Consider the following 26,682-nt stretch of genomic DNA (forward strand, 5'->3'; position numbering starts at 1 on the left):
ATGAGCAAATTCCCTGACCGGGAATCGAACCCGGGCCGCGGCGGTGAGAGCGCCGAATCCTAGCCACTAGACCATCAGGGAGAGTCAAGAGGAGAAAGAACGAGAATGAAAACAATATAACCCAGTAGTCAGGCTCCCACAAGTTTGGTCGTTACACCTCGTTATTTCGCATTGGAAAGCAGCCCGGCTTGAGTCTTTGAGTAGTTGTGGCCGAGTGGTCAAGGCGATGGACTCGAAATCCATTGGGGTTTCCCCGCGCAGGTTGGAATCCTGCCAGCTACGTATCCCTCCCTTTTGGCCCTTTCTTCCCAGTGTTCCAGTGATAATGGGTTTCTCCAGGGAGATAACCCATGCAGACATTCCCAACGCTCCTGAATTCCTAGCCAATGCATTGTCCAAGTAGGCCTTCTAAATCATTTCCCATGACTTGGAGGTTTAGTCGAAGGAATTACAGCAAAACCCCTCAAAACTGTCAATCCATCAGCCGGGTCTGTATGCAAGTTGGGATCCTCCGTTTTTATACCAGCTGCTACATTGGCAACTGTAGTTGTTCTTTAAAATGTGATGGGGAGCAACAAAAGCGGGCCCCCTTCTATACATCTTTCAACATTGAGAGAGGTGTATTTATTCATCTTCAGTTCATATAGAATTTGTACTTATCAGCCCAACTGAAGTGTGTCAAAGTGTGGAATGATGTGATGGAGATCTAAAAGCACAAGGAAATAGTTGCAGGAGATTGTTATTGGAGAGCATCAAAATGAGCAACTTCCCTTACCGGGAATCGAATCCTGGCCGCGGCGGTGAGAGCGCCGAATCCTAGCCACTAGACCATCAGGAAGAGTTAAGAGGAGAAAGAACGAGAATGAAAACTATATAACCCAGTAGTCAGGCTCGCACAAATTTGGTCGTTACACCTCGTTATTTCGCATTGGAAAGCAGCAGAGGCTTGCTGCCGGTCAGCATTCCCTGAGCGAGACTCCTAGCAGCTACAGTATAGGGGGTCTCAGGTCCAACTTTGGTATTCACAAAATGTATAATACAACGATTGCACTTTTGAAAGGTTAAATATTGTTGTCAAATTCATTGGCCTCTCTATAAAAAAAGTCCGTTATCTCATTTGAATTCCATTTTCAGTGCAACAGCAACTTCAGTAATAATTCCTAATAATTATTGCGCCTCCTGTAAATGAAAAAAAAATGGTTGACAGCTCCTTTTGTTTCGACCCATGTTCTGTAAATAAGTCTACCCTCTGTTTAGGTCAAGATTTCTAATGTGGAGCTTCCTTGACGCTCCCTGACATTGTGGCCGATGTGTGATTTACGCTGTCAAAGTTCAGTCATCCCAGGAAAGCAGCCCACCTCCAATCTTTGAGTAGTTGTGGCCGAGTGGTCAAGGCGATGGACTTGAAATCCATTGGGGTTTCCCCGCGCAGGTTCGAATCCTGTCAGCTACGTACGCCTCCCTTTTGGCCCTTTCTTCCCAGTGTTCCAGTGATAATGGGTTTCTCCAGGGAGATAACACGTGCAGACATTTCCAACGCACCTGAGCTGAATTAAGCGGCAAAAACAAATAATGTTCCTGATGGACTTTAGCAGCAAGGCCTGTGACTATTGATCTCGTATTATTTGAGTTTTCTGTGCAACAGCTAAGTAAATATAGATTGATGACAATTTTGGCTCCTGTTGTGATCCAAACGAGCGGTTGACCTGCTCCTTATGTCGCAGTCTCTTTTGACTGATGCCATGTAAAAAACTTGGCGCGTGCTTTCTAGAGGCCAAAAGTTCACCAGCGCAGGTTCACATCCTGTTACTACGTAAGCCTTAACTTTGACCCTTTTTTCCCATTGTTCAAGTGGAAGGTGGGATTTGCTTCCTAAGGGGAGGTGTTACACACAGGCATTCACGTAGCGCATGGTCTGAAAGTATGGGGTCAAATGGCAGAGTTTGGGGATGAACAATAACAATATGGCTTTGTGGATTCAGATGTGGGAGAAATGTAAACACTCCAAGCCACGAGGACGCCGGTAAATGCAGTAATGTCTCTGGAAGGAGCTGACATTTGAAGACGTAGCTTCAAAGTGTCTGGGGTATATATGGGTGCAGAGCTGCTTGCATAGCCCACGACCCCTCTGTAAGATTCCTAGGCAATGCATTGTCCAAGTAGGCCGTCTAAATCATTTCCCATGACTTGGAGGTTTAGCTAGTGAATTACAGAGCAACAAAAGTGGCCCCCCTTCCACACATGTTTCAAAATTGAGAGAGGTGTATTTATTCATGTTCAGTACATATAGAATTTGTACTCATCAGCCCAACTGAAGCGTGTCAAAGTGAGGAATGATGTCAAGGAAATCTGAAAGAACGAGGAAACAGTTGCAGGAGATTGTTATTGGAGAGCATCAAAATGAGCAAATTCCCTGACCGGGAATCGAACCCGGGCCGCGGCGGTGAGAGCGCCGAATCCTAGCCACTAGACCATCAGGGAGAGTCAAGAGGAGAAAGAACGAGAATGAAAACAATATAACCCAGTAGTCAGGCTCCCACAAGTTTGGTCGTTACACCTCGTTATTTCGCATTGGAAAGCAGCCCGGCTTGAGTCTTTGAGTAGTTGTGGCCGAGTGGTCAAGGCGATGGACTCGAAATCCATTGGGGTTTCCCCGCGCAGGTTGGAATCCTGCCAGCTACGTATCCCTCCCTTTTGGCCCTTTCTTCCCAGTGTTCCAGTGATAATGGGTTTCTCCAGGGAGATAACCCATGCAGACATTCCCAACGCTCCTGAATTCCTAGCCAATGCATTGTCCAAGTAGGCCTTCTAAATCATTTCCCATGACTTGGAGGTTTAGTCAATGAATTACAGCAAAACCCCTCAAAACTGTCAATCCATCAGCCGGGTCTGTATGCAAGTTGGGATCCTCCGTTTTTATACCAGCTGCTACATTGGCAACTGTAGTTGTTCTTTAAAATGTGATGGGGAGCAACAAAAGCGGGCCCCCTTCTATACATCTTTCAACATTGAGAGAGGTGTATTTATTCATCTTCAGTTCATATAGAATTTGTACTTATCAGCCCAACTGAAGTGTGTCAAAGTGTGGAATGATGTGATGGAGATCTAAAAGCACAAGGAAATAGTTGCAGGAGATTGTTATTGGAGAGCATCAAAATGAGCAACTTCCCTTACCGGGAATCGAATCCTGGCCGCGGCGGTGAGAGCGCCGAATCCTAGCCACTAGACCATCAGGAAGAGTTAAGAGGAGAAAGAACGAGAATGAAAACTATATAACCCAGTAGTCAGGCTCGCACAAATTTGGTCGTTACACCTCGTTATTTCGCATTGGAAAGCAGCAGAGGCTTGCTGCCGGTCAGCATTCCCTGAGCGAGACTCCTAGCAGCTACAGTATAGGGGGTCTCAGGTCCAACTTTGGTATTCACAAAATGTATAATACAACGATTGCACTTTTGAAAGGTTAAATATTGTTGTCAAATTCATTGGCCTCTCTATAAAAAAAGTCCGTTATCTCATTTGAATTCCATTTTCAGTGCAACAGCAACTTCAGTAATAATTCCTAATAATTATTGCGCCTCCTGTAAATGAAAAAAAAATGGTTGACAGCTCCTTTTGTTTCGACCCATGTTCTGTAAATAAGTCTACCCTCTGTTTAGGTCAAGATTTCTAATGTGGAGCTTCCTTGACGCTCCCTGACATTGTGGCCGATGTGTGATTTACGCTGTCAAAGTTCAGTCATCCCAGGAAAGCAGCCCACCTCCAATCTTTGAGTAGTTGTGGCCGAGTGGTCAAGGCGATGGACTTGAAATCCATTGGGGTTTCCCCGCGCAGGTTCGAATCCTGTCAGCTACGTACGCCTCCCTTTTGGCCCTTTCTTCCCAGTGTTCCAGTGATAATGGGTTTCTCCAGGGAGATAACACGTGCAGACATTTCCAACGCACCTGAGCTGAATTAAGCGGCAAAAACAAATAATGTTCCTGATGGACTTTAGCAGCAAGGCCTGTGACTATTGATCTCGTATTATTTGAGTTTTCTGTGCAACAGCTAAGTAAATATAGATTGATGACAATTTTGGCTCCTGTTGTGATCCAAACGAGCGGTTGACCTGCTCCTTATGTCGCAGTCTCTTTTGACTGATGCCATGTAAAAAACTTGGCGCGTGCTTTCTAGAGGCCAAAAGTTCACCAGCGCAGGTTCACATCCTGTTACTACGTAAGCCTTAACTTTGACCCTTTTTTCCCATTGTTCAAGTGGAAGGTGGGGTTTGCTTCCTAAGGGGAGGTGTTACACACAGGCATTCACGTAGCGCATGGTCTGAAAGTATGGGGTCAAATGGCAGAGTTTGGGGATGAACAATAACAATATGGCTTTGTGGATTCAGATGTGGGAGAAATGTAAACACTCCAAGCCACGAGGACGCCGGTAAATGCAGTAATGTCTCTGGAAGGAGCTGACATTTGAAGACGTAGCTTCAAAGTGTCTGGGGTATATATGGGTGCAGAGCTGCTTGCATAGCCCACGACCCCTCTGTAAGATTCCTAGGCAATGCATTGTCCAAGTAGGCCGTCTAAATCATTTCCCATGACTTGGAGGTTTAGCTAGTGAATTACAGAGCAACAAAAGTGGCCCCCCTTCCACACATGTTTCAAAATTGAGAGAGGTGTATTTATTCATGTTCAGTACATATAGAATTTGTACTCATCAGCCCAACTGAAGCGTGTCAAAGTGAGGAATGATGTCAAGGAAATCTGAAAGAACGAGGAAACAGTTGCAGGAGATTGTTATTGGAGAGCATCAAAATGAGCAAATTCCCTGACCGGGAATCGAACCCGGGCCGCGGCGGTGAGAGCGCCGAATCCTAGCCACTAGACCATCAGGGAGAGTCAAGAGGAGAAAGAACGAGAATGAAAACAATATAACCCAGTAGTCAGGCTCCCACAAGTTTGGTCGTTACACCTCGTTATTTCGCATTGGAAAGCAGCCCGGCTTGAGTCTTTGAGTAGTTGTGGCCGAGTGGTCAAGGCGATGGACTCGAAATCCATTGGGGTTTCCCCGCGCAGGTTGGAATCCTGCCAGCTACGTATCCCTCCCTTTTGGCCCTTTCTTCCCAGTGTTCCAGTGATAATGGGTTTCTCCAGGGAGATAACCCATGCAGACATTCCCAACGCTCCTGAATTCCTAGCCAATGCATTGTCCAAGTAGGCCTTCTAAATCATTTCCCATGACTTGGAGGTTTAGTCAATGAATTACAGCAAAACCCCTCAAAACTGTCAATCCATCAGCCGGGTCTGTATGCAAGTTGGGATCCTCCGTTTTTATACCAGCTGCTACATTGGCAACTGTAGTTGTTCTTTAAAATGTGATGGGGAGCAACAAAAGCGGGCCCCCTTCTATACATCTTTCAACATTGAGAGAGGTGTATTTATTCATCTTCAGTTCATATAGAATTTGTACTTATCAGCCCAACTGAAGTGTGTCAAAGTGTGGAATGATGTGATGGAGATCTAAAAGCACAAGGAAATAGTTGCAGGAGATTGTTATTGGAGAGCATCAAAATGAGCAACTTCCCCGACCGGGAATCGAATCCTGGCCGCGGCGGTGAGAGCGCCGAATCCTAGCCACTAGACCATCAGGAAGAGTTAAGAGGAGAAAGAACGAGAATGAAAACTATATAACCCAGTAGTCAGGCTCCCACAAATTTGGTCGTTACACCTCGTTATTTCGCATTTGAAAGCAGCAGAGGCTTGCTGCCGGTCAGCATTCCCTGAGCGAGACTCCTAGCCGCTACAGTATAGGGGGTCTCAGGTCCAACTTTGGTATTCACAAAATGTATAATACAACGATTGCACTTTTGAAAGGTTAAATATTGTTGTCAAATTCATTGGCCTCTCTATAAAACAAGTCCGTTATCTCATTTGAATTCCATTTTCAGTGCAACAGCAACTTCAGTAATAATTCCTAATAATTATTGCGCCTCCTGTAAATGAAAAAAAAATGGTTGACAGCTCCTTTTGTTTCGACCCATGTTCTGTAAATAAGTCTACCCTCTGTTTAGGTCAAGATTTCTAATGTGGAGCTTCCTTGACGCTCCCTGACATTGTGGCCGATGTGTGATTTACGCTGTCAAAGTTCAGTCATCCCAGGAAAGCAGCCCACCTCCAATCTTTGAGTAGTTGTGGCCGAGTGGTCAAGGCGATGGACTTGAAATCCATTGGGGTTTCCCCGCGCAGGTTCGAATCCTGTCAGCTACGTACGCCTCCCTTTTGGCCCTTTCTTCCCAGTGTTCCAGTGATAATGGGTTTCTCCAGGGAGATAACACGTGCAGACATTTCCAATGCACCTGAGCTGAATTAAGCGGCAAAAACAAATAATGTTCCTGATGGACTTTAGCAGCAAGGCCTGTGACTATTGATCTCGTATTATTTGAGTTTTCTGTGCAACAGCTAAGTAAATATAGATTGATGACAATTTTGGCTCCTGTTGTGATCCAAACGAGCGGTTGACCTGCTCCTTATGTCGCAGTCTCTTTTGACTGATGCCATGTAAAAAACTTGGCGCGTGCTTTCTAGAGGCCAAAAGTTCACCAGCGCAGGTTCACATCCTGTTACTACGTAAGCCTTAACTTTGACCCTTTTTTCCCATTGTTCAAGTGGAAGGTGGGATTTGCTTCCTAAGGGGAGGTGTTACACACAGGCATTCACGTAGCGCATGGTCTGAAAGTATGGGGTCAAATGGCAGAGTTTGGGGATGAACAATAACAATATGGCTTTGTGGATTCAGATGTGGGAGAAATGTAAACACTCCAAGCCACGAGGACGCCGGTAAATGCAGTAATGTCTCTGGAAGGAGCTGACATTTGAAGACGTAGCTTCAAAGTGTCTGGGGTATATATGGGTGCAGAGCTGCTTGCATAGCCCACGACCCCTCTGTAAGATTCCTAGGCAATGCATTGTCCAAGTAGGCCGTCTAAATCATTTCCCATGACTTGGAGGTTTAGCTAGTGAATTACAGAGCAACAAAAGTGGCCCCCCTTCCACACATGTTTCAAAATTGAGAGAGGTGTATTTATTCATGTTCAGTACATATAGAATTTGTACTCATCAGCCCAACTGAAGCGTGTCAAAGTGAGGAATGATGTCAAGGAAATCTGAAAGAACGAGGAAACAGTTGCAGGAGATTGTTATTGGAGAGCATCAAAATGAGCAAATTCCCTGACCGGGAATCGAACCCGGGCCGCGGCGGTGAGAGCGCCGAATCCTAGCCACTAGACCATCAGGGAGAGTCAAGAGGAGAAAGAACGAGAATGAAAACAATATAACCCAGTAGTCAGGCTCCCACAAGTTTGGTCGTTACACCTCGTTATTTCGCATTGGAAAGCAGCCCGGCTTGAGTCTTTGAGTAGTTGTGGCCGAGTGGTCAAGGCGATGGACTCGAAATCCATTGGGGTTTCCCCGCGCAGGTTGGAATCCTGCCAGCTACGTATCCCTCCCTTTTGGCCCTTTCTTCCCAGTGTTCCAGTGATAATGGGTTTCTCCAGGGAGATAACCCATGCAGACATTCCCAACGCTCCTGAATTCCTAGCCAATGCATTGTCCAAGTAGGCCTTCTAAATCATTTCCCATGACTTGGAGGTTTAGTCGAAGGAATTACAGCAAAACCCCTCAAAACTGTCAATCCATCAGCCGGGTCTGTATGCAAGTTGGGATCCTCCGTTTTTATACCAGCTGCTACATTGGCAACTGTAGTTGTTCTTTAAAATGTGATGGGGAGCAACAAAAGCGGGCCCCCTTCTATACATCTTTCAACATTGAGAGAGGTGTATTTATTCATCTTCAGTTCATATAGAATTTGTACTTATCAGCCCAACTGAAGTGTGTCAAAGTGTGGAATGATGTGATGGAGATCTAAAAGCACAAGGAAATAGTTGCAGGAGATTGTTATTGGAGAGCATCAAAATGAGCAACTTCCCTTACCGGGAATCGAATCCTGGCCGCGGCGGTGAGAGCGCCGAATCCTAGCCACTAGACCATCAGGAAGAGTTAAGAGGAGAAAGAACGAGAATGAAAACTATATAACCCAGTAGTCAGGCTCGCACAAATTTGGTCGTTACACCTCGTTATTTCGCATTGGAAAGCAGCAGAGGCTTGCTGCCGGTCAGCATTCCCTGAGCGAGACTCCTAGCAGCTACAGTATAGGGGGTCTCAGGTCCAACTTTGGTATTCACAAAATGTATAATACAACGATTGCACTTTTGAAAGGTTAAATATTGTTGTCAAATTCATTGGCCTCTCTATAAAAAAAGTCCGTTATCTCATTTGAATTCCATTTTCAGTGCAACAGCAACTTCAGTAATAATTCCTAATAATTATTGCGCCTCCTGTAAATGAAAAAAAAATGGTTGACAGCTCCTTTTGTTTCGACCCATGTTCTGTAAATAAGTCTACCCTCTGTTTAGGTCAAGATTTCTAATGTGGAGCTTCCTTGACGCTCCCTGACATTGTGGCCGATGTGTGATTTACGCTGTCAAAGTTCAGTCATCCCAGGAAAGCAGCCCACCTCCAATCTTTGAGTAGTTGTGGCCGAGTGGTCAAGGCGATGGACTTGAAATCCATTGGGGTTTCCCCGCGCAGGTTCGAATCCTGTCAGCTACGTACGCCTCCCTTTTGGCCCTTTCTTCCCAGTGTTCCAGTGATAATGGGTTTCTCCAGGGAGATAACACGTGCAGACATTTCCAACGCACCTGAGCTGAATTAAGCGGCAAAAACAAATAATGTTCCTGATGGACTTTAGCAGCAAGGCCTGTGACTATTGATCTCGTATTATTTGAGTTTTCTGTGCAACAGCTAAGTAAATATAGATTGATGACAATTTTGGCTCCTGTTGTGATCCAAACGAGCGGTTGACCTGCTCCTTATGTCGCAGTCTCTTTTGACTGATGCCATGTAAAAAACTTGGCGCGTGCTTTCTAGAGGCCAAAAGTTCACCAGCGCAGGTTCACATCCTGTTACTACGTAAGCCTTAACTTTGACCCTTTTTTCCCATTGTTCAAGTGGAAGGTGGGATTTGCTTCCTAAGGGGAGGTGTTACACACAGGCATTCACGTAGCGCATGGTCTGAAAGTATGGGGTCAAATGGCAGAGTTTGGGGATGAACAATAACAATATGGCTTTGTGGATTCAGATGTGGGAGAAATGTAAACACTCCAAGCCACGAGGACGCCGGTAAATGCAGTAATGTCTCTGGAAGGAGCTGACATTTGAAGACGTAGCTTCAAAGTGTCTGGGGTATATATGGGTGCAGAGCTGCTTGCATAGCCCACGACCCCTCTGTAAGATTCCTAGGCAATGCATTGTCCAAGTAGGCCGTCTAAATCATTTCCCATGACTTGGAGGTTTAGCTAGTGAATTACAGAGCAACAAAAGTGGCCCCCCTTCCACACATGTTTCAAAATTGAGAGAGGTGTATTTATTCATGTTCAGTACATATAGAATTTGTACTCATCAGCCCAACTGAAGCGTGTCAAAGTGAGGAATGATGTCAAGGAAATCTGAAAGAACGAGGAAACAGTTGCAGGAGATTGTTATTGGAGAGCATCAAAATGAGCAAATTCCCTGACCGGGAATCGAACCCGGGCCGCGGCGGTGAGAGCGCCGAATCCTAGCCACTAGACCATCAGGGAGAGTCAAGAGGAGAAAGAACGAGAATGAAAACAATATAACCCAGTAGTCAGGCTCCCACAAGTTTGGTCGTTACACCTCGTTATTTCGCATTGGAAAGCAGCCCGGCTTGAGTCTTTGAGTAGTTGTGGCCGAGTGGTCAAGGCGATGGACTCGAAATCCATTGGGGTTTCCCCGCGCAGGTTGGAATCCTGCCAGCTACGTATCCCTCCCTTTTGGCCCTTTCTTCCCAGTGTTCCAGTGATAATGGGTTTCTCCAGGGAGATAACCCATGCAGACATTCCCAACGCTCCTGAATTCCTAGCCAATGCATTGTCCAAGTAGGCCTTCTAAATCATTTCCCATGACTTGGAGGTTTAGTCGAAGGAATTACAGCAAAACCCCTCAAAACTGTCAATCCATCAGCCGGGTCTGTATGCAAGTTGGGATCCTCCGTTTTTATACCAGCTGCTACATTGGCAACTGTAGTTGTTCTTTAAAATGTGATGGGGAGCAACAAAAGCGGGCCCCCTTCTATACATCTTTCAACATTGAGAGAGGTGTATTTATTCATCTTCAGTTCATATAGAATTTGTACTTATCAGCCCAACTGAAGTGTGTCAAAGTGTGGAATGATGTGATGGAGATCTAAAAGCACAAGGAAATAGTTGCAGGAGATTGTTATTGGAGAGCATCAAAATGAGCAACTTCCCTTACCGGGAATCGAATCCTGGCCGCGGCGGTGAGAGCGCCGAATCCTAGCCACTAGACCATCAGGAAGAGTTAAGAGGAGAAAGAACGAGAATGAAAACTATATAACCCAGTAGTCAGGCTCGCACAAATTTGGTCGTTACACCTCGTTATTTCGCATTGGAAAGCAGCAGAGGCTTGCTGCCGGTCAGCATTCCCTGAGCGAGACTCCTAGCAGCTACAGTATAGGGGGTCTCAGGTCCAACTTTGGTATTCACAAAATGTATAATACAACGATTGCACTTTTGAAAGGTTAAATATTGTTGTCAAATTCATTGGCCTCTCTATAAAAAAAGTCCGTTATCTCATTTGAATTCCATTTTCAGTGCAACAGCAACTTCAGTAATAATTCCTAATAATTATTGCGCCTCCTGTAAATGAAAAAAAAATGGTTGACAGCTCCTTTTGTTTCGACCCATGTTCTGTAAATAAGTCTACCCTCTGTTTAGGTCAAGATTTCTAATGTGGAGCTTCCTTGACGCTCCCTGACATTTTGGCCGATGTGTGATTTACGCTGTCAAAGTTCAGTCATCCCAGGAAAGCAGCCCACCTCCAATCTTTGAGTAGTTGTGGCCGAGTGGTCAAGGCGATGGACTTGAAATCCATTGGGGTTTCCCCGCGCAGGTTCGAATCCTGTCAGCTACGTACGCCTCCCTTTTGGCCCTTTCTTCCCAGTGTTCCAGTGATAATGGGTTTCTCCAGGGAGATAACACGTGCAGACATTTCCAACGCACCTGAGCTGAATTAAGCGGCAAAAACAAATAATGTTCCTGATGGACTTTAGCAGCAAGGCCTGTGACTATTGATCTCGTATTATTTGAGTTTTCTGTGCAACAGCTAAGTAAATATAGATTGATGACAATTTTGGCTCCTGTTGTGATCCAAACGAGCGGTTGACCTGCTCCTTATGTCGCAGTCTCTTTTGACTGATGCCATGTAAAAAACTTGGCGCGTGCTTTCTAGAGGCCAAAAGTTCACCAGCGCAGGTTCACATCCTGTTACTACGTAAGCCTTAACTTTGACCCTTTTTTCCCATTGTTCAAGTGGAAGGTGGGATTTGCTTCCTAAGGGGAGGTGTTACACACAGGCATTCACGTAGCGCATGGTCTGAAAGTATGGGGTCAAATGGCAGAGTTTGGGGATGAACAATAACAATATGGCTTTGTGGATTCAGATGTGGGAGAAATGTAAACACTCCAAGCCACGAGGACGCCGGTAAATGCAGTAATGTCTCTGGAAGGAGCTGACATTTGAAGACGTAGCTTCAAAGTGTCTGGGGTATATATGGGTGCAGAGCTGCTTGCATAGCCCACGACCCCTCTGTAAGATTCCTAGGCAATGCATTGTCCAAGTAGGCCGTCTAAATCATTTCCCATGACTTGGAGGTTTAGCTAGTGAATTACAGAGCAACAAAAGTGGCCCCCCTTCCACACATGTTTCAAAATTGAGAGAGGTGTATTTATTCATGTTCAGTACATATAGAATTTGTACTCATCAGCCCAACTGAAGCGTGTCAAAGTGAGGAATGATGTCAAGGAAATCTGAAAGAACGAGGAAACAGTTGCAGGAGATTGTTATTGGAGAGCATCAAAATGAGCAAATTCCCTGACCGGGAATCGAACCCGGGCCGCGGCGGTGAGAGCGCCGAATCCTAGCCACTAGACCATCAGGGAGAGTCAAGAGGAGAAAGAACGAGAATGAAAACAATATAACCCAGTAGTCAGGCTCCCACAAGTTTGGTCGTTACACCTCGTTATTTCGCATTGGAAAGCAGCCCGGCTTGAGTCTTTGAGTAGTTGTGGCCGAGTGGTCAAGGCGATGGACTCGAAATCCATTGGGGTTTCCCCGCGCAGGTTGGAATCCTGCCAGCTACGTATCCCTCCCTTTTGGCCCTTTCTTCCCAGTGTTCCAGTGATAATGGGTTTCTCCAGGGAGATAACCCATGCAGACATTCCCAACGCTCCTGAATTCCTAGCCAATGCATTGTCCAAGTAGGCCTTCTAAATCATTTCCCATGACTTGGAGGTTTAGTCGAAGGAATTACAGCAAAACCCCTCAAAACTGTCAATCCATCAGCCGGGTCTGTATGCAAGTTGGGATCCTCCGTTTTTATACCAGCTGCTACATTGGCAACTGTAGTTGTTCTTTAAAATGTGATGGGGAGCAACAAAAGCGGGCCCCCTTCTATACATCTTTCAACATTGAGAGAGGTGTATTTATTCATCTTCAGTTCATATAGAATTTGTACTTATCAGCCCAACTGAAGTGTGTCAAAGTGTGGAATGATGTGATGGAGATCTAAAAGCACAAGGAAATAGTTGCAGGAGATTGTTATTGGAGAGCATCAAAATGAGCAACTTCCCTTACCGGGAATCGAATCCTGGCCGCGGCGGTGAGAGCGCCGAATCCTAGCCACTAGACCATCAGGAAGAGTTAAGAGGAGAAAGAACGAGAATGAAAACTATATAACCCAGTAGTCAGGCTCGCACAAATTTGGTCGTTACACCTCGTTATTTCGCATTGGAAAGCAGCAGAGGCTTGCTGCCGGTCAGCATTCCCTGAGCGAGACTCCTAGCAGCTACAGTATAGGGGGTCTCAGGTCCAACTTTGGTATTCACAAAATGTATAATACAACGATTGCACTTTTGAAAGGTTAAATATTGTTGTCAAATTCATTGGCCTCTCTATAAAAAAAGTCCGTTATCTCATTTGAATTCCATTTTCAGTGCAACAGCAACTTCAGTAATAATTCCTAATAATTATTGCGCCTCCTGTAAATGAAAAAAAAATGGTTGACAGCTCCTTTTGTTTCGACCCATGTTCTGTAAATAAGTCTACCCTCTGTTTAGGTCAAGATTTCTAATGTGGAGCTTCCTTGACGCTCCCTGACATTGTGGCCGATGTGTGATTTACGCTGTCAAAGTTCAGTCATCCCAGGAAAGCAGCCCACCTCCAATCTTTGAGTAGTTGTGGCCGAGTGGTCAAGGCGATGGACTTGAAATCCATTGGGGTTTCCCCGCGCAGGTTCGAATCCTGTCAGCTACGTACGCCTCCCTTTTGGCCCTTTCTTCCCAGTGTTCCAGTGATAATGGGTTTCTCCAGGGAGATAACACGTGCAGACATTTCCAACGCACCTGAGCTGAATTAAGCGGCAAAAACAAATAATGTTCCTGATGGACTTTAGCAGCAAGGCCTGTGACTATTGATCTCGTATTATTTGAGTTTTCTGTGCAACAGCTAAGTAAATATAGATTGATGACAATTTTGGCTCCTGTTGTGATCCAAACGAGCGGTTGACCTGCTCCTTATGTCGCAGTCTCTTTTGACTGATGCCATGTAAAAAACTTGGCGCGTGCTTTCTAGAGGCCAAAAGTTCACCAGCGCAGGTTCACATCCTGTTACTACGTAAGCCTTAACTTTGACCCTTTTTTCCCATTGTTCAAGTGGAAGGTGGGATTTGCTTCCTAAGGGGAGGTGTTACACACAGGCATTCACGTAGCGCATGGTCTGAAAGTATGGGGTCAAATGGCAGAGTTTGGGGATGAACAATAACAATATGGCTTTGTGGATTCAGATGTGGGAGAAATGTAAACACTCCAAGCCACGAGGACGCCGGTAAATGCAGTAATGTCTCTGGAAGGAGCTGACATTTGAAGACGTAGCTTCAAAGTGTCTGGGGTATATATGGGTGCAGAGCTGCTTGCATAGCCCACGACCCCTCTGTAAGATTCCTAGGCAATGCATTGTCCAAGTAGGCCGTCTAAATCATTTCCCATGACTTGGAGGTTTAGCTAGTGAATTACAGAGCAACAAAAGTGGCCCCCCTTCCACACATGTTTCAAAATTGAGAGAGGTGTATTTATTCATGTTCAGTACATATAGAATTTGTACTCATCAGCCCAACTGAAGCGTGTCAAAGTGAGGAATGATGTCAAGGAAATCTGAAAGAACGAGGAAACAGTTGCAGGAGATTGTTATTGGAGAGCATCAAAATGAGCAAATTCCCTGACCGGGAATCGAACCCGGGCCGCGGCGGTGAGAGCGCCGAATCCTAGCCACTAGACCATCAGGGAGAGTCAAGAGGAGAAAGAACGAGAATGAAAACAATATAACCCAGTAGTCAGGCTCCCACAAGTTTGGTCGTTACACCTCGTTATTTCGCATTGGAAAGCAGCCCGGCTTGAGTCTTTGAGTAGTTGTGGCCGAGTGGTCAAGGCGATGGACTCGAAATCCATTGGGGTTTCCCCGCGCAGGTTGGAATCCTGCCAGCTACGTATCCCTCCCTTTTGGCCCTTTCTTCCCAGTGTTCCAGTGATAATGGGTTTCTCCAGGGAGATAACCCATGCAGACATTCCCAACGCTCCTGAATTCCTAGCCAATGCATTGTCCAAGTAGGCCTTCTAAATCATTTCCCATGACTTGGAGGTTTAGTCGAAGGAATTACAGCAAAACCCCTCAAAACTGTCAATCCATCAGCCGGGTCTGTATGCAAGTTGGGATCCTCCGTTTTTATACCAGCTGCTACATTGGCAACTGTAGTTGTTCTTTAAAATGTGATGGGGAGCAACAAAAGCGGGCCCCCTTCTATACATCTTTCAACATTGAGAGAGGTGTATTTATTCATCTTCAGTTCATATAGAATTTGTACTTATCAGCCCAACTGAAGTGTGTCAAAGTGTGGAATGATGTGATGGAGATCTAAAAGCACAAGGAAATAGTTGCAGGAGATTGTTATTGGAGAGCATCAAAATGAGCAACTTCCCTTACCGGGAATCGAATCCTGGCCGCGGCGGTGAGAGCGCCGAATCCTAGCCACTAGACCATCAGGAAGAGTTAAGAGGAGAAAGAACGAGAATGAAAACTATATAACCCAGTAGTCAGGCTCGCACAAATTTGGTCGTTACACCTCGTTATTTCGCATTGGAAAGCAGCAGAGGCTTGCTGCCGGTCAGCATTCCCTGAGCGAGACTCCTAGCAGCTACAGTATAGGGGGTCTCAGGTCCAACTTTGGTATTCACAAAATGTATAATACAACGATTGCACTTTTGAAAGGTTAAATATTGTTGTCAAATTCATTGGCCTCTCTATAAAAAAAGTCCGTTATCTCATTTGAATTCCATTTTCAGTGCAACAGCAACTTCAGTAATAATTCCTAATAATTATTGCGCCTCCTGTAAATGAAAAAAAAATGGTTGACAGCTCCTTTTGTTTCGACCCATGTTCTGTAAATAAGTCTACCCTCTGTTTAGGTCAAGATTTCTAATGTGGAGCTTCCTTGACGCTCCCTGACATTGTGGCCGATGTGTGATTTACGCTGTCAAAGTTCAGTCATCCCAGGAAAGCAGCCCACCTCCAATCTTTGAGTAGTTGTGGCCGAGTGGTCAAGGCGATGGACTTGAAATCCATTGGGGTTTCCCCGCGCAGGTTCGAATCCTGTCAGCTACGTACGCCTCCCTTTTGGCCCTTTCTTCCCAGTGTTCCAGTGATAATGGGTTTCTCCAGGGAGATAACACGTGCAGACATTTCCAACGCACCTGAGCTGAATTAAGCGGCAAAAACAAATAATGTTCCTGATGGACTTTAGCAGCAAGGCCTGTGACTATTGATCTCGTATTATTTGAGTTTTCTGTGCAACAGCTAAGTAAATATAGATTGATGACAATTTTGGCTCCTGTTGTGATCCAAACGAGCGGTTGACCTGCTCCTTATGTCGCAGTCTCTTTTGACTGATGCCATGTAAAAAACTTGGCGCGTGCTTTCTAGAGGCCAAAAGTTCACCAGCGCAGGTTCACATCCTGTTACTACGTAAGCCTTAACTTTGACCCTTTTTTCCCATTGTTCAAGTGGAAGGTGGGATTTGCTTCCTAAGGGGAGGTGTTACACACAGGCATTCACGTAGCGCATGGTCTGAAAGTATGGGGTCAAATGGCAGAGTTTGGGGATGAACAATAACAATATGGCTTTGTGGATTCAGATGTGGGAGAAATGTAAACACTCCAAGCCACGAGGACGCCGGTAAATGCAGTAATGTCTCTGGAAGGAGCTGACATTTGAAGACGTAGCTTCAAAGTGTCTGGGGTATATATGGGTGCAGAGCTGCTTGCATAGCCCACGACCCCTCTGTAAGATTCCTAGGCAATGCATTGTCCAAGTAGGCCGTCTAAATCATTTCCCATGACTTGGAGGTTTAGCTAGTGAATTACAGAGCAACAAAAGTGGCCCCCCTTCCACACATGTTTCAAAATTGAGAGAGGTGTATTTATTCATGTTCAGTACATATAGAATTTGTACTCATCAGCCCAACTGAAGCGTGTCAAAGTGAGGAATGATGTCAAGGAAATCTGAAAGAACGAGGAAACAGTTGCAGGAGATTGTTATTGGAGAGCATCAAAATGAGCAAATTCCCTGACCGGGAATCGAACCCGGGCCGCGGCGGTGAGAGCGCCGAATCCTAGCCACTAGACCATCAGGGAGAGTCAAGAGGAGAAAGAACGAGAATGAAAACAATATAACCCAGTAGTCAGGCTCCCACAAGTTTGGTCGTTACACCTCGTTATTTCGCATTGGAAAGCAGCCCGGCTTGAGTCTTTGAGTAGTTGTGGCCGAGTGGTCAAGGCGATGGACTCGAAATCCATTGGGGTTTCCCCGCGCAGGTTGGAATCCTGCCAGCTACGTATCCCTCCCTTTTGGCCCTTTCTTCCCAGTGTTCCAGTGATAATGGGTTTCTCCAGGGAGATAACCCATGCAGACATTCCCAACGCTCCTGAATTCCTAGCCAATGCATTGTCCAAGTAGGCCTTCTAAATCATTTCCCATGACTTGGAGGTTTAGTCAATGAATTACAGCAAAACCCCTCAAAACTGTCAATCCATCAGCCGGGTCTGTATGCAAGTTGGGATCCTCCGTTTTTATACCAGCTGCTACATTGGCAACTGTAGTTGTTCTTTAAAATGTGATGGGGAGCAACAAAAGCGGGCCCCCTTCTATACATCTTTCAACATTGAGAGAGGTGTATTTATTCATCTTCAGTTCATATAGAATTTGTACTTATCAGCCCAACTGAAGTGTGTCAAAGTGTGGAATGATGTGATGGAGATCTAAAAGCACAAGGAAATAGTTGCAGGAGATTGTTATTGGAGAGCATCAAAATGAGCAACTTCCCCGACCGGGAATCGAATCCTGGCCGCGGCGGTGAGAGCGCCGAATCCTAGCCACTAGACCATCAGGAAGAGTTAAGAGGAGAAAGAACGAGAATGAAAACTATATAACCCAGTAGTCAGGCTCCCACAAATTTGGTCGTTACACCTCGTTATTTCGCATTTGAAAGCAGCAGAGGCTTGCTGCCGGTCAGCATTCCCTGAGCGAGACTCCTAGCCGCTACAGTATAGGGGGTCTCAGGTCCAACTTTGGTATTCACAAAATGTATAATACAACGATTGCACTTTTGAAAGGTTAAATATTGTTGTCAAATTCATTGGCCTCTCTATAAAACAAGTCCGTTATCTCATTTGAATTCCATTTTCAGTGCAACAGCAACTTCAGTAATAATTCCTAATAATTATTGCGCCTCCTGTAAATGAAAAAAAAATGGTTGACAGCTCCTTTTGTTTCGACCCATGTTCTGTAAATAAGTCTACCCTCTGTTTAGGTCAAGATTTCTAATGTGGAGCTTCCTTGACGCTCCCTGACATTGTGGCCGATGTGTGATTTACGCTGTCAAAGTTCAGTCATCCCAGGAAAGCAGCCCACCTCCAATCTTTGAGTAGTTGTGGCCGAGTGGTCAAGGCGATGGACTTGAAATCCATTGGGGTTTCCCCGCGCAGGTTCGAATCCTGTCAGCTACGTACGCCTCCCTTTTGGCCCTTTCTTCCCAGTGTTCCAGTGATAATGGGTTTCTCCAGGGAGATAACACGTGCAGACATTTCCAACGCACCTGAGCTGAATTAAGCGGCAAAAACAAATAATGTTCCTGATGGACTTTAGCAGCAAGGCCTGTGACTATTGATCTCGTATTATTTGAGTTTTCTGTGCAACAGCTAAGTAAATATAGATTGATGACAATTTTGGCTCCTGTTGTGATCCAAACGAGCGGTTGACCTGCTCCTTATGTCGCAGTCTCTTTTGACTGATGCCATGTAAAAAACTTGGCGCGTGCTTTCTAGAGGCCAAAAGTTCACCAGCGCAGGTTCACATCCTGTTACTACGTAAGCCTTAACTTTGACCCTTTTTTCCCATTGTTCAAGTGGAAGGTGGGATTTGCTTCCTAAGGGGAGGTGTTACACACAGGCATTCACGTAGCGCATGGTCTGAAAGTATGGGGTCAAATGGCAGAGTTTGGGGATGAACAATAACAATATGGCTTTGTGGATTCAGATGTGGGAGAAATGTAAACACTCCAAGCCACGAGGACGCCGGTAAATGCAGTAATGTCTCTGGAAGGAGCTGACATTTGAAGACGTAGCTTCAAAGTGTCTGGGGTATATATGGGTGCAGAGCTGCTTGCATAGCCCACGACCCCTCTGTAAGATTCCTAGGCAATGCATTGTCCAAGTAGGCCGTCTAAATCATTTCCCATGACTTGGAGGTTTAGCTAGTGAATTACAGAGCAACAAAAGTGGCCCCCCTTCCACACATGTTTCAAAATTGAGAGAGGTGTATTTATTCATGTTCAGTACATATAGAATTTGTACTCATCAGCCCAACTGAAGCGTGTCAAAGTGAGGAATGATGTCAAGGAAATCTGAAAGAACGAGGAAACAGTTGCAGGAGATTGTTATTGGAGAGCATCAAAATGAGCAAATTCCCTGACCAGGAATCGAACCCGGGCCGCGGCGGTGAGAGCGCCGAATCCTAGCCACTAGACCATCAGGGAGAGTCAAGAGGAGAAAGAACGAGAATGAAAACAATATAACCCAGTAGTCAGGCTCCCACAAGTTTGGTCGTTACACCTCGTTATTTCGCATTGGAAAGCAGCCCGGCTTGAGTCTTTGAGTAGTTGTGGCCGAGTGGTCAAGGCGATGGACTCGAAATCCATTGGGGTTTCCCCGCGCAGGTTGGAATCCTGCCAGCTACGTATCCCTCCCTTTTGGCCCTTTCTTCCCAGTGTTCCAGTGATAATGGGTTTCTCCAGGGAGATAACCCATGCAGACATTCCCAACGCTCCTGAATTCCTAGCCAATGCATTGTCCAAGTAGGCCTTCTAAATCATTTCCCATGACTTGGAGGTTTAGTCGAAGGAATTACAGCAAAACCCCTCAAAACTGTCAATCCATCAGCCGGGTCTGTATGCAAGTTGGGATCCTCCGTTTTTATACCAGCTGCTACATTGGCAACTGTAGTTGTTCTTTAAAATGTGATGGGGAGCAACAAAAGCGGGCCCCCTTCTATACATCTTTCAACATTGAGAGAGGTGTATTTATTCATCTTCAGTTCATATAGAATTTGTACTTATCAGCCCAACTGAAGTGTGTCAAAGTGTGGAATGATGTGATGGAGATCTAAAAGCACAAGGAAATAGTTGCAGGAGATTGTTATTGGAGAGCATCAAAATGAGCAACTTCCCTTACCGGGAATCGAATCCTGGCCGCGGCGGTGAGAGCGCCGAATCCTAGCCACTAGACCATCAGGAAGAGTTAAGAGGAGAAAGAACGAGAATGAAAACTATATAACCCAGTAGTCAGGCTCCCACAAATTTGGTCGTTACACCTCGTTATTTCGCATTTGAAAGCAGCAGAGGCTTGCTGCCGGTCAGCATTCCCTGAGCGAGACTCCTAGCCGCTACAGTATAGGGGGTCTCAGGTCCAACTTTGGTATTCACAAAATGTATAATACAACGATTGCACTTTTGAAAGGTTAAATATTGTTGTCAAATTCATTGGCCTCTCTATAAAACAAGTCCGTTATCTCATTTGAATTCCATTTTCAGTGCAACAGCAACTTCAGTAATAATTCCTAATAATTATTGCGCCTCCTGTAAATGAAAAAAAAATGGTTGACAGCTCCTTTTGTTTCGACCCATGTTCTGTAAATAAGTCTACCCTCTGTTTAGGTCAAGATTTCTAATGTGGAGCTTCCTTGACGCTCCCTGACATTGTGGCCGATGTGTGATTTACGCTGTCAAAGTTCAGTCATCCCAGGAAAGCAGCCCACCTCCAATCTTTGAGTAGTTGTGGCCGAGTGGTCAAGGCGATGGACTTGAAATCCATTGGGGTTTCCCCGCGCAGGTTCGAATCCTGTCAGCTACGTACGCCTCCCTTTTGGCCCTTTCTTCCCAGTGTTCCAGTGATAATGGGTTTCTCCAGGGAGATAACACGTGCAGACATTTCCAACGCACCTGAGCTGAATTAAGCGGCAAAAACAAATAATGTTCCTGATGGACTTTAGCAGCAAGGCCTGTGACTATTGATCTCGTATTATTTGAGTTTTCTGTGCAACAGCTAAGTAAATATAGATTGATGACAATTTTGGCTCCTGTTGTGATCCAAACGAGCGGTTGACCTGCTCCTTATGTCGCAGTCTCTTTTGACTGATGCCATGTAAAAAACTTGGCGCGTGCTTTCTAGAGGCCAAAAGTTCACCAGCGCAGGTTCACATCCTGTTACTACGTAAGCCTTAACTTTGACCCTTTTTTCCCATTGTTCAAGTGGAAGGTGGGATTTGCTTCCTAAGGGGAGGTGTTACACACAGGCATTCACGTAGCGCATGGTCTGAAAGTATGGGGTCAAATGGCAGAGTTTGGGGATGAACAATAACAATATGGCTTTGTGGATTCAGATGTGGGAGAAATGTAAACACTCCAAGCCACGAGGACGCCGGTAAATGCAGTAATGTCTCTGGAAGGAGCTGACATTTGAAGACGTAGCTTCAAAGTGTCTGGGGTATATATGGGTGCAGAGCTGCTTGCATAGCCCACGACCCCTCTGTAAGATTCCTAGGCAATGCATTGTCCAAGTAGGCCGTCTAAATCATTTCCCATGACTTGGAGGTTTAGCTAGTGAATTACAGAGCAACAAAAGTGGCCCCCCTTCCACACATGTTTCAAAATTGAGAGAGGTGTATTTATTCATGTTCAGTACATATAGAATTTGTACTCATCAGCCCAACTGAAGCGTGTCAAAGTGAGGAATGATGTCAAGGAAATCTGAAAGAACGAGGAAACAGTTGCAGGAGATTGTTATTGGAGAGCATCAAAATGAGCAAATTCCCTGACCGGGAATCGAACCCGGGCCGCGGCGGTGAGAGCGCCGAATCCTAGCCACTAGACCATCAGGGAGAGTCAAGAGGAGAAAGAACGAGAATGAAAACAATATAACCCAGTAGTCAGGCTCCCACAAGTTTGGTCGTTACACCTCGTTATTTCGCATTGGAAAGCAGCCCGGCTTGAGTCTTTGAGTAGTTGTGGCCGAGTGGTCAAGGCGATGGACTCGAAATCCATTGGGGTTTCCCCGCGCAGGTTGGAATCCTGCCAGCTACGTATCCCTCCCTTTTGGCCCTTTCTTCCCAGTGTTCCAGTGATAATGGGTTTCTCCAGGGAGATAACCCATGCAGACATTCCCAACGCTCCTGAATTCCTAGCCAATGCATTGTCCAAGTAGGCCTTCTAAATCATTTCCCATGACTTGGAGGTTTAGTCGAAGGAATTACAGCAAAACCCCTCAAAACTGTCAATCCATCAGCCGGGTCTGTATGCAAGTTGGGATCCTCCGTTTTTATACCAGCTGCTACATTGGCAACTGTAGTTGTTCTTTAAAATGTGATGGGGAGCAACAAAAGCGGGCCCCCTTCTATACATCTTTCAACATTGAGAGAGGTGTATTTATTCATCTTCAGTTCATATAGAATTTGTACTTATCAGCCCAACTGAAGTGTGTCAAAGTGTGGAATGATGTGATGGAGATCTAAAAGCACAAGGAAATAGTTGCAGGAGATTGTTATTGGAGAGCATCAAAATGAGCAACTTCCCTTACCGGGAATCGAATCCTGGCCGCGGCGGTGAGAGCGCCGAATCCTAGCCACTAGACCATCAGGAAGAGTTAAGAGGAGAAAGAACGAGAATGAAAACTATATAACCCAGTAGTCAGGCTCGCACAAATTTGGTCGTTACACCTCGTTATTTCGCATTGGAAAGCAGCAGAGGCTTGCTGCCGGTCAGCATTCCCTGAGCGAGACTCCTAGCAGCTACAGTATAGGGGGTCTCAGGTCCAACTTTGGTATTCACAAAATGTATAATACAACGATTGCACTTTTGAAAGGTTAAATATTGTTGTCAAATTCATTGGCCTCTCTATAAAAAAAGTCCGTTATCTCATTTGAATTCCATTTTCAGTGCAACAGCAACTTCAGTAATAATTCCTAATAATTATTGCGCCTCCTGTAAATGAAAAAAAAATGGTTGACAGCTCCTTTTGTTTCGACCCATGTTCTGTAAATAAGTCTACCCTCTGTTTAGGTCAAGATTTCTAATGTGGAGCTTCCTTGACGCTCCCTGACATTGTGGCCGATGTGTGATTTACGCTGTCAAAGTTCAGTCATCCCAGGAAAGCAGCCCACCTCCAATCTTTGAGTAGTTGTGGCCGAGTGGTCAAGGCGATGGACTTGAAATCCATTGGGGTTTCCCCGCGCAGGTTCGAATCCTGTCAGCTACGTACGCCTCCCTTTTGGCCCTTTCTTCCCAGTGTTCCAGTGATAATGGGTTTCTCCAGGGAGATAACACGTGCAGACATTTCCAACGCACCTGAGCTGAATTAAGCGGCAAAAACAAATAATGTTCCTGATGGACTTTAGCAGCAAGGCCTGTGACTATTGATCTCGTATTATTTGAGTTTTCTGTGCAACAGCTAAGTAAATATAGATTGATGACAATTTTGGCTCCTGTTGTGATCCAAACGAGCGGTTGACCTGCTCCTTATGTCGCAGTCTCTTTTGACTGATGCCATGTAAAAAACTTGGCGCGTGCTTTCTAGAGGCCAAAAGTTCACCAGCGCAGGTTCACATCCTGTTACTACGTAAGCCTTAACTTTGACCCTTTTTTCCCATTGTTCAAGTGGAAGGTGGGATTTGCTTCCTAAGGGGAGGTGTTACACACAGGCATTCACGTAGCGCATGGTCTGAAAGTATGGGGTCAAATGGCAGAGTTTGGGGATGAACAATAACAATATGGCTTTGTGGATTCAGATGTGGGAGAAATGTAAACACTCCAAGCCACGAGGACGCCGGTAAATGCAGTAATGTCTCTGGAAGGAGCTGACATTTGAAGACGTAGCTTCAAAGTGTCTGGGGTATATATGGGTGCAGAGCTGCTTGCATAGCCCACGACCCCTCTGTAAGATTCCTAGGCAATGCATTGTCCAAGTAGGCCGTCTAAATCATTTCCCATGACTTGGAGGTTTAGCTAGTGAATTACAGAGCAACAAAAGTGGCCCCCCTTCCACACATGTTTCAAAATTGAGAGAGGTGTATTTATTCATGTTCAGTACATATAGAATTTGTACTCATCAGCCCAACTGAAGCGTGTCAAAGTGAGGAATGATGTCAAGGAAATCTGAAAGAACGAGGAAACAGTTGCAGGAGATTGTTATTGGAGAGCATCAAAATGAGCAAATTCCCTGACCGGGAATCGAACCCGGGCCGCGGCGGTGAGAGCGCCGAATCCTAGCCACTAGACCATCAGGGAGAGTCAAGAGGAGAAAGAACGAGAATGAAAACAATATAACCCAGTAGTCAGGCTCCCACAAGTTTGGTCGTTACACCTCGTTATTTCGCATTGGAAAGCAGCCCGGCTTTAGTCTTTGAGTAGTTGTGGCCGAGTGGTCAAGGCGATGGACTCGAAATCCATTGGGGTTTCCCCGCGCAGGTTGGAATCCTGCCAGCTACGTATCCCTCCCTTTTGGCCCTTTCTTCCCAGTGTTCCAGTGATAATGGGTTTCTCCAGGGAGATAACCCATGCAGACATTCCCAACGCTCCTGAATTCCTAGCCAATGCATTGTCCAAGTAGGCCTTCTAAATCATTTCCCATGACTTGGAGGTTTAGTCGAAGGAATTACAGCAAAACCCCTCAAAACTGTCAATCCATCAGCCGGGTCTGTATGCAAGTTGGGATCCTCCGTTTTTATACCAGCTGCTACATTGGCAACTGTAGTTGTTCTTTAAAATGTGATGGGGAGCAACAAAAGCGGGCCCCCTTCTATACATCTTTCAACATTGAGAGAGGTGTATTTATTCATCTTCAGTTCATATAGAATTTGTACTTATCAGCCCAACTGAAGTGTGTCAAAGTGTGGAATGATGTGATGGAGATCTAAAAGCACAAGGAAATAGTTGCAGGAGATTGTTATTGGAGAGCATCAAAATGAGCAACTTCCCTTACCGGGAATCGAATCCTGGCCGCGGCGGTGAGAGCGCCGAATCCTAGCCACTAGACCATCAGGAAGAGTTAAGAGGAGAAAGAACGAGAATGAAAACTATATAACCCAGTAGTCAGGCTCGCACAAATTTGGTCGTTACACCTCGTTATTTCGCATTGGAAAGCAGCAGAGGCTTGCTGCCGGTCAGCATTCCCTGAGCGAGACTCCTAGCAGCTACAGTATAGGGGGTCTCAGGTCCAACTTTGGTATTCACAAAATGTATAATACAACGATTGCACTTTTGAAAGGTTAAATATTGTTGTCAAATTCATTGGCCTCTCTATAAAAAAAGTCCGTTATCTCATTTGAATTCCATTTTCAGTGCAACAGCAACTTCAGTAATAATTCCTAATAATTATTGCGCCTCCTGTAAATGAAAAAAAAATGGTTGACAGCTCCTTTTGTTTCGACCCATGTTCTGTAAATAAGTCTACCCTCTGTTTAGGTCAAGATTTCTAATGTGGAGCTTCCTTGACGCTCCCTGACATTGTGGCCGATGTGTGATTTACGCTGTCAAAGTTCAGTCATCCCAGGAAAGCAGCCCACCTCCAATCTTTGAGTAGTTGTGGCCGAGTGGTCAAGGCGATGGACTTGAAATCCATTGGGGTTTCCCCGCGCAGGTTCGAATCCTGTCAGCTACGTACGCCTCCCTTTTGGCCCTTTCTTCCCAGTGTTCCAGTGATAATGGGTTTCTCCAGGGAGATAACACGTGCAGACATTTCCAACGCACCTGAGCTGAATTAAGCGGCAAAAACAAATAATGTTCCTGATGGACTTTAGCAGCAAGGCCTGTGACTATTGATCTCGTATTATTTGAGTTTTCTGTGCAACAGCTAAGTAAATATAGATTGATGACAATTTTGGCTCCTGTTGTGATCCAAACGAGCGGTTGACCTGCTCCTTATGTCGCAGTCTCTTTTGACTGATGCCATGTAAAAAACTTGGCGCGTGCTTTCTAGAGGCCAAAAGTTCACCAGCGCAGGTTCACATCCTGTTACTACGTAAGCCTTAACTTTGACCCTTTTTTCCCATTGTTCAAGTGGAAGGTGGGGTTTGCTTCCTAAGGGGAGGTGTTACACACAGGCATTCACGTAGCGCATGGTCTGAAAGTATGGGGTCAAATGGCAGAGTTTGGGGATGAACAATAACAATATGGCTTTGTGGATTCAGATGTGGGAGAAATGTAAACACTCCAAGCCACGAGGACGCCGGTAAATGCAGTAATGTCTCTGGAAGGAGCTGACATTTGAAGACGTAGCTTCAAAGTGTCTGGGGTATATATGGGTGCAGAGCTGCTTGCATAGCCCACGACCCCTCTGTAAGATTCCTAGGCAATGCATTGTCCAAGTAGGCCGTCTAAATCATTTCCCATGACTTGGAGGTTTAGCTAGTGAATTACAGAGCAACAAAAGTGGCCCCCCTTCCACACATGTTTCAAAATTGAGAGAGGTGTATTTATTCATGTTCAGTACATATAGAATTTGTACTCATCAGCCCAACTGAAGCGTGTCAAAGTGAGGAATGATGTCAAGGAAATCTGAAAGAACGAGGAAACAGTTGCAGGAGATTGTTATTGGAGAGCATCAAAATGAGCAAATTCCCTGACCGGGAATCGAACCCGGGCCGCGGCGGTGAGAGCGCCGAATCCTAGCCACTAGACCATCAGGGAGAGTCAAGAGGAGAAAGAACGAGAATGAAAACAATATAACCCAGTAGTCAGGCTCCCACAAGTTTGGTCGTTACACCTCGTTATTTCGCATTGGAAAGCAGCCCGGCTTGAGTCTTTGAGTAGTTGTGGCCGAGTGGTCAAGGCGATGGACTCGAAATCCATTGGGGTTTCCCCGCGCAGGTTGGAATCCTGCCAGCTACGTAT

At 45.5% G+C, this 26,682-nt stretch overlaps 35 non-coding genes across 35 annotated transcripts; 23 read left to right on the plus strand and 12 right to left on the minus strand.

Annotated features, from left to right (window-relative positions):
- Positions 1-9: 9 nt before the first annotated feature.
- Positions 10-81, minus strand: trnae-cuc (transfer RNA glutamic acid (anticodon CUC)). The gene has a single exon. It is a non-coding gene; the product is annotated as a tRNA-Glu (tRNA).
- Positions 82-200: 119 nt separating this feature from the next.
- On the plus strand, positions 201-282 carry trnas-cga (transfer RNA serine (anticodon CGA)). The gene has a single exon. It is a non-coding gene; the product is annotated as a tRNA-Ser (tRNA).
- Positions 283-1,371: 1,089 nt separating this feature from the next.
- trnas-uga (transfer RNA serine (anticodon UGA)) lies at positions 1,372-1,453 on the plus strand. Its single transcript has one exon. It is a non-coding gene; the product is annotated as a tRNA-Ser (tRNA).
- A 956-nt stretch (positions 1,454-2,409) lies between these two features.
- trnae-cuc (transfer RNA glutamic acid (anticodon CUC)) lies at positions 2,410-2,481 on the minus strand. The gene has a single exon. It is a non-coding gene; the product is annotated as a tRNA-Glu (tRNA).
- Positions 2,482-2,600: 119 nt separating this feature from the next.
- trnas-cga (transfer RNA serine (anticodon CGA)) lies at positions 2,601-2,682 on the plus strand. Its single transcript has one exon. It is a non-coding gene; the product is annotated as a tRNA-Ser (tRNA).
- Positions 2,683-3,770: 1,088 nt separating this feature from the next.
- On the plus strand, positions 3,771-3,852 carry trnas-uga (transfer RNA serine (anticodon UGA)). The gene has a single exon. It is a non-coding gene; the product is annotated as a tRNA-Ser (tRNA).
- Positions 3,853-4,808: 956 nt separating this feature from the next.
- Positions 4,809-4,880, minus strand: trnae-cuc (transfer RNA glutamic acid (anticodon CUC)). Its single transcript has one exon. It is a non-coding gene; the product is annotated as a tRNA-Glu (tRNA).
- Positions 4,881-4,999: 119 nt separating this feature from the next.
- On the plus strand, positions 5,000-5,081 carry trnas-cga (transfer RNA serine (anticodon CGA)). Its single transcript has one exon. It is a non-coding gene; the product is annotated as a tRNA-Ser (tRNA).
- Positions 5,082-6,169: 1,088 nt separating this feature from the next.
- trnas-uga (transfer RNA serine (anticodon UGA)) lies at positions 6,170-6,251 on the plus strand. The gene has a single exon. It is a non-coding gene; the product is annotated as a tRNA-Ser (tRNA).
- Positions 6,252-7,207: 956 nt separating this feature from the next.
- trnae-cuc (transfer RNA glutamic acid (anticodon CUC)) lies at positions 7,208-7,279 on the minus strand. The gene has a single exon. It is a non-coding gene; the product is annotated as a tRNA-Glu (tRNA).
- A 119-nt stretch (positions 7,280-7,398) lies between these two features.
- Positions 7,399-7,480, plus strand: trnas-cga (transfer RNA serine (anticodon CGA)). The gene has a single exon. It is a non-coding gene; the product is annotated as a tRNA-Ser (tRNA).
- Positions 7,481-8,569: 1,089 nt separating this feature from the next.
- trnas-uga (transfer RNA serine (anticodon UGA)) lies at positions 8,570-8,651 on the plus strand. The gene has a single exon. It is a non-coding gene; the product is annotated as a tRNA-Ser (tRNA).
- Positions 8,652-9,607: 956 nt separating this feature from the next.
- trnae-cuc (transfer RNA glutamic acid (anticodon CUC)) lies at positions 9,608-9,679 on the minus strand. The gene has a single exon. It is a non-coding gene; the product is annotated as a tRNA-Glu (tRNA).
- Positions 9,680-9,798: 119 nt separating this feature from the next.
- Positions 9,799-9,880, plus strand: trnas-cga (transfer RNA serine (anticodon CGA)). The gene has a single exon. It is a non-coding gene; the product is annotated as a tRNA-Ser (tRNA).
- A 1,089-nt stretch (positions 9,881-10,969) lies between these two features.
- trnas-uga (transfer RNA serine (anticodon UGA)) lies at positions 10,970-11,051 on the plus strand. The gene has a single exon. It is a non-coding gene; the product is annotated as a tRNA-Ser (tRNA).
- Positions 11,052-12,007: 956 nt separating this feature from the next.
- Positions 12,008-12,079, minus strand: trnae-cuc (transfer RNA glutamic acid (anticodon CUC)). Its single transcript has one exon. It is a non-coding gene; the product is annotated as a tRNA-Glu (tRNA).
- A 119-nt stretch (positions 12,080-12,198) lies between these two features.
- Positions 12,199-12,280, plus strand: trnas-cga (transfer RNA serine (anticodon CGA)). Its single transcript has one exon. It is a non-coding gene; the product is annotated as a tRNA-Ser (tRNA).
- Positions 12,281-13,369: 1,089 nt separating this feature from the next.
- Positions 13,370-13,451, plus strand: trnas-uga (transfer RNA serine (anticodon UGA)). Its single transcript has one exon. It is a non-coding gene; the product is annotated as a tRNA-Ser (tRNA).
- Positions 13,452-14,407: 956 nt separating this feature from the next.
- On the minus strand, positions 14,408-14,479 carry trnae-cuc (transfer RNA glutamic acid (anticodon CUC)). The gene has a single exon. It is a non-coding gene; the product is annotated as a tRNA-Glu (tRNA).
- Positions 14,480-14,598: 119 nt separating this feature from the next.
- trnas-cga (transfer RNA serine (anticodon CGA)) lies at positions 14,599-14,680 on the plus strand. The gene has a single exon. It is a non-coding gene; the product is annotated as a tRNA-Ser (tRNA).
- A 1,089-nt stretch (positions 14,681-15,769) lies between these two features.
- On the plus strand, positions 15,770-15,851 carry trnas-uga (transfer RNA serine (anticodon UGA)). The gene has a single exon. It is a non-coding gene; the product is annotated as a tRNA-Ser (tRNA).
- Positions 15,852-16,807: 956 nt separating this feature from the next.
- On the minus strand, positions 16,808-16,879 carry trnae-cuc (transfer RNA glutamic acid (anticodon CUC)). The gene has a single exon. It is a non-coding gene; the product is annotated as a tRNA-Glu (tRNA).
- A 119-nt stretch (positions 16,880-16,998) lies between these two features.
- trnas-cga (transfer RNA serine (anticodon CGA)) lies at positions 16,999-17,080 on the plus strand. The gene has a single exon. It is a non-coding gene; the product is annotated as a tRNA-Ser (tRNA).
- Positions 17,081-18,168: 1,088 nt separating this feature from the next.
- On the plus strand, positions 18,169-18,250 carry trnas-uga (transfer RNA serine (anticodon UGA)). Its single transcript has one exon. It is a non-coding gene; the product is annotated as a tRNA-Ser (tRNA).
- Positions 18,251-19,206: 956 nt separating this feature from the next.
- trnae-cuc (transfer RNA glutamic acid (anticodon CUC)) lies at positions 19,207-19,278 on the minus strand. The gene has a single exon. It is a non-coding gene; the product is annotated as a tRNA-Glu (tRNA).
- A 119-nt stretch (positions 19,279-19,397) lies between these two features.
- Positions 19,398-19,479, plus strand: trnas-cga (transfer RNA serine (anticodon CGA)). The gene has a single exon. It is a non-coding gene; the product is annotated as a tRNA-Ser (tRNA).
- A 1,089-nt stretch (positions 19,480-20,568) lies between these two features.
- trnas-uga (transfer RNA serine (anticodon UGA)) lies at positions 20,569-20,650 on the plus strand. The gene has a single exon. It is a non-coding gene; the product is annotated as a tRNA-Ser (tRNA).
- Positions 20,651-21,606: 956 nt separating this feature from the next.
- Positions 21,607-21,678, minus strand: trnae-cuc (transfer RNA glutamic acid (anticodon CUC)). The gene has a single exon. It is a non-coding gene; the product is annotated as a tRNA-Glu (tRNA).
- Positions 21,679-21,797: 119 nt separating this feature from the next.
- trnas-cga (transfer RNA serine (anticodon CGA)) lies at positions 21,798-21,879 on the plus strand. The gene has a single exon. It is a non-coding gene; the product is annotated as a tRNA-Ser (tRNA).
- Positions 21,880-22,968: 1,089 nt separating this feature from the next.
- On the plus strand, positions 22,969-23,050 carry trnas-uga (transfer RNA serine (anticodon UGA)). Its single transcript has one exon. It is a non-coding gene; the product is annotated as a tRNA-Ser (tRNA).
- Positions 23,051-24,006: 956 nt separating this feature from the next.
- trnae-cuc (transfer RNA glutamic acid (anticodon CUC)) lies at positions 24,007-24,078 on the minus strand. Its single transcript has one exon. It is a non-coding gene; the product is annotated as a tRNA-Glu (tRNA).
- Positions 24,079-24,197: 119 nt separating this feature from the next.
- On the plus strand, positions 24,198-24,279 carry trnas-cga (transfer RNA serine (anticodon CGA)). Its single transcript has one exon. It is a non-coding gene; the product is annotated as a tRNA-Ser (tRNA).
- A 1,089-nt stretch (positions 24,280-25,368) lies between these two features.
- On the plus strand, positions 25,369-25,450 carry trnas-uga (transfer RNA serine (anticodon UGA)). Its single transcript has one exon. It is a non-coding gene; the product is annotated as a tRNA-Ser (tRNA).
- Positions 25,451-26,406: 956 nt separating this feature from the next.
- On the minus strand, positions 26,407-26,478 carry trnae-cuc (transfer RNA glutamic acid (anticodon CUC)). The gene has a single exon. It is a non-coding gene; the product is annotated as a tRNA-Glu (tRNA).
- Positions 26,479-26,597: 119 nt separating this feature from the next.
- Positions 26,598-26,679, plus strand: trnas-cga (transfer RNA serine (anticodon CGA)). The gene has a single exon. It is a non-coding gene; the product is annotated as a tRNA-Ser (tRNA).
- Positions 26,680-26,682: the final 3 nt, after the last annotated feature.

This window comes from Channa argus, chromosome 21, assembly GCF_033026475.1.
Source record: "Channa argus isolate prfri chromosome 21, Channa argus male v1.0, whole genome shotgun sequence".
Classification (NCBI taxonomy): domain Eukaryota; kingdom Metazoa; phylum Chordata; class Actinopteri; order Anabantiformes; family Channidae; genus Channa; species Channa argus.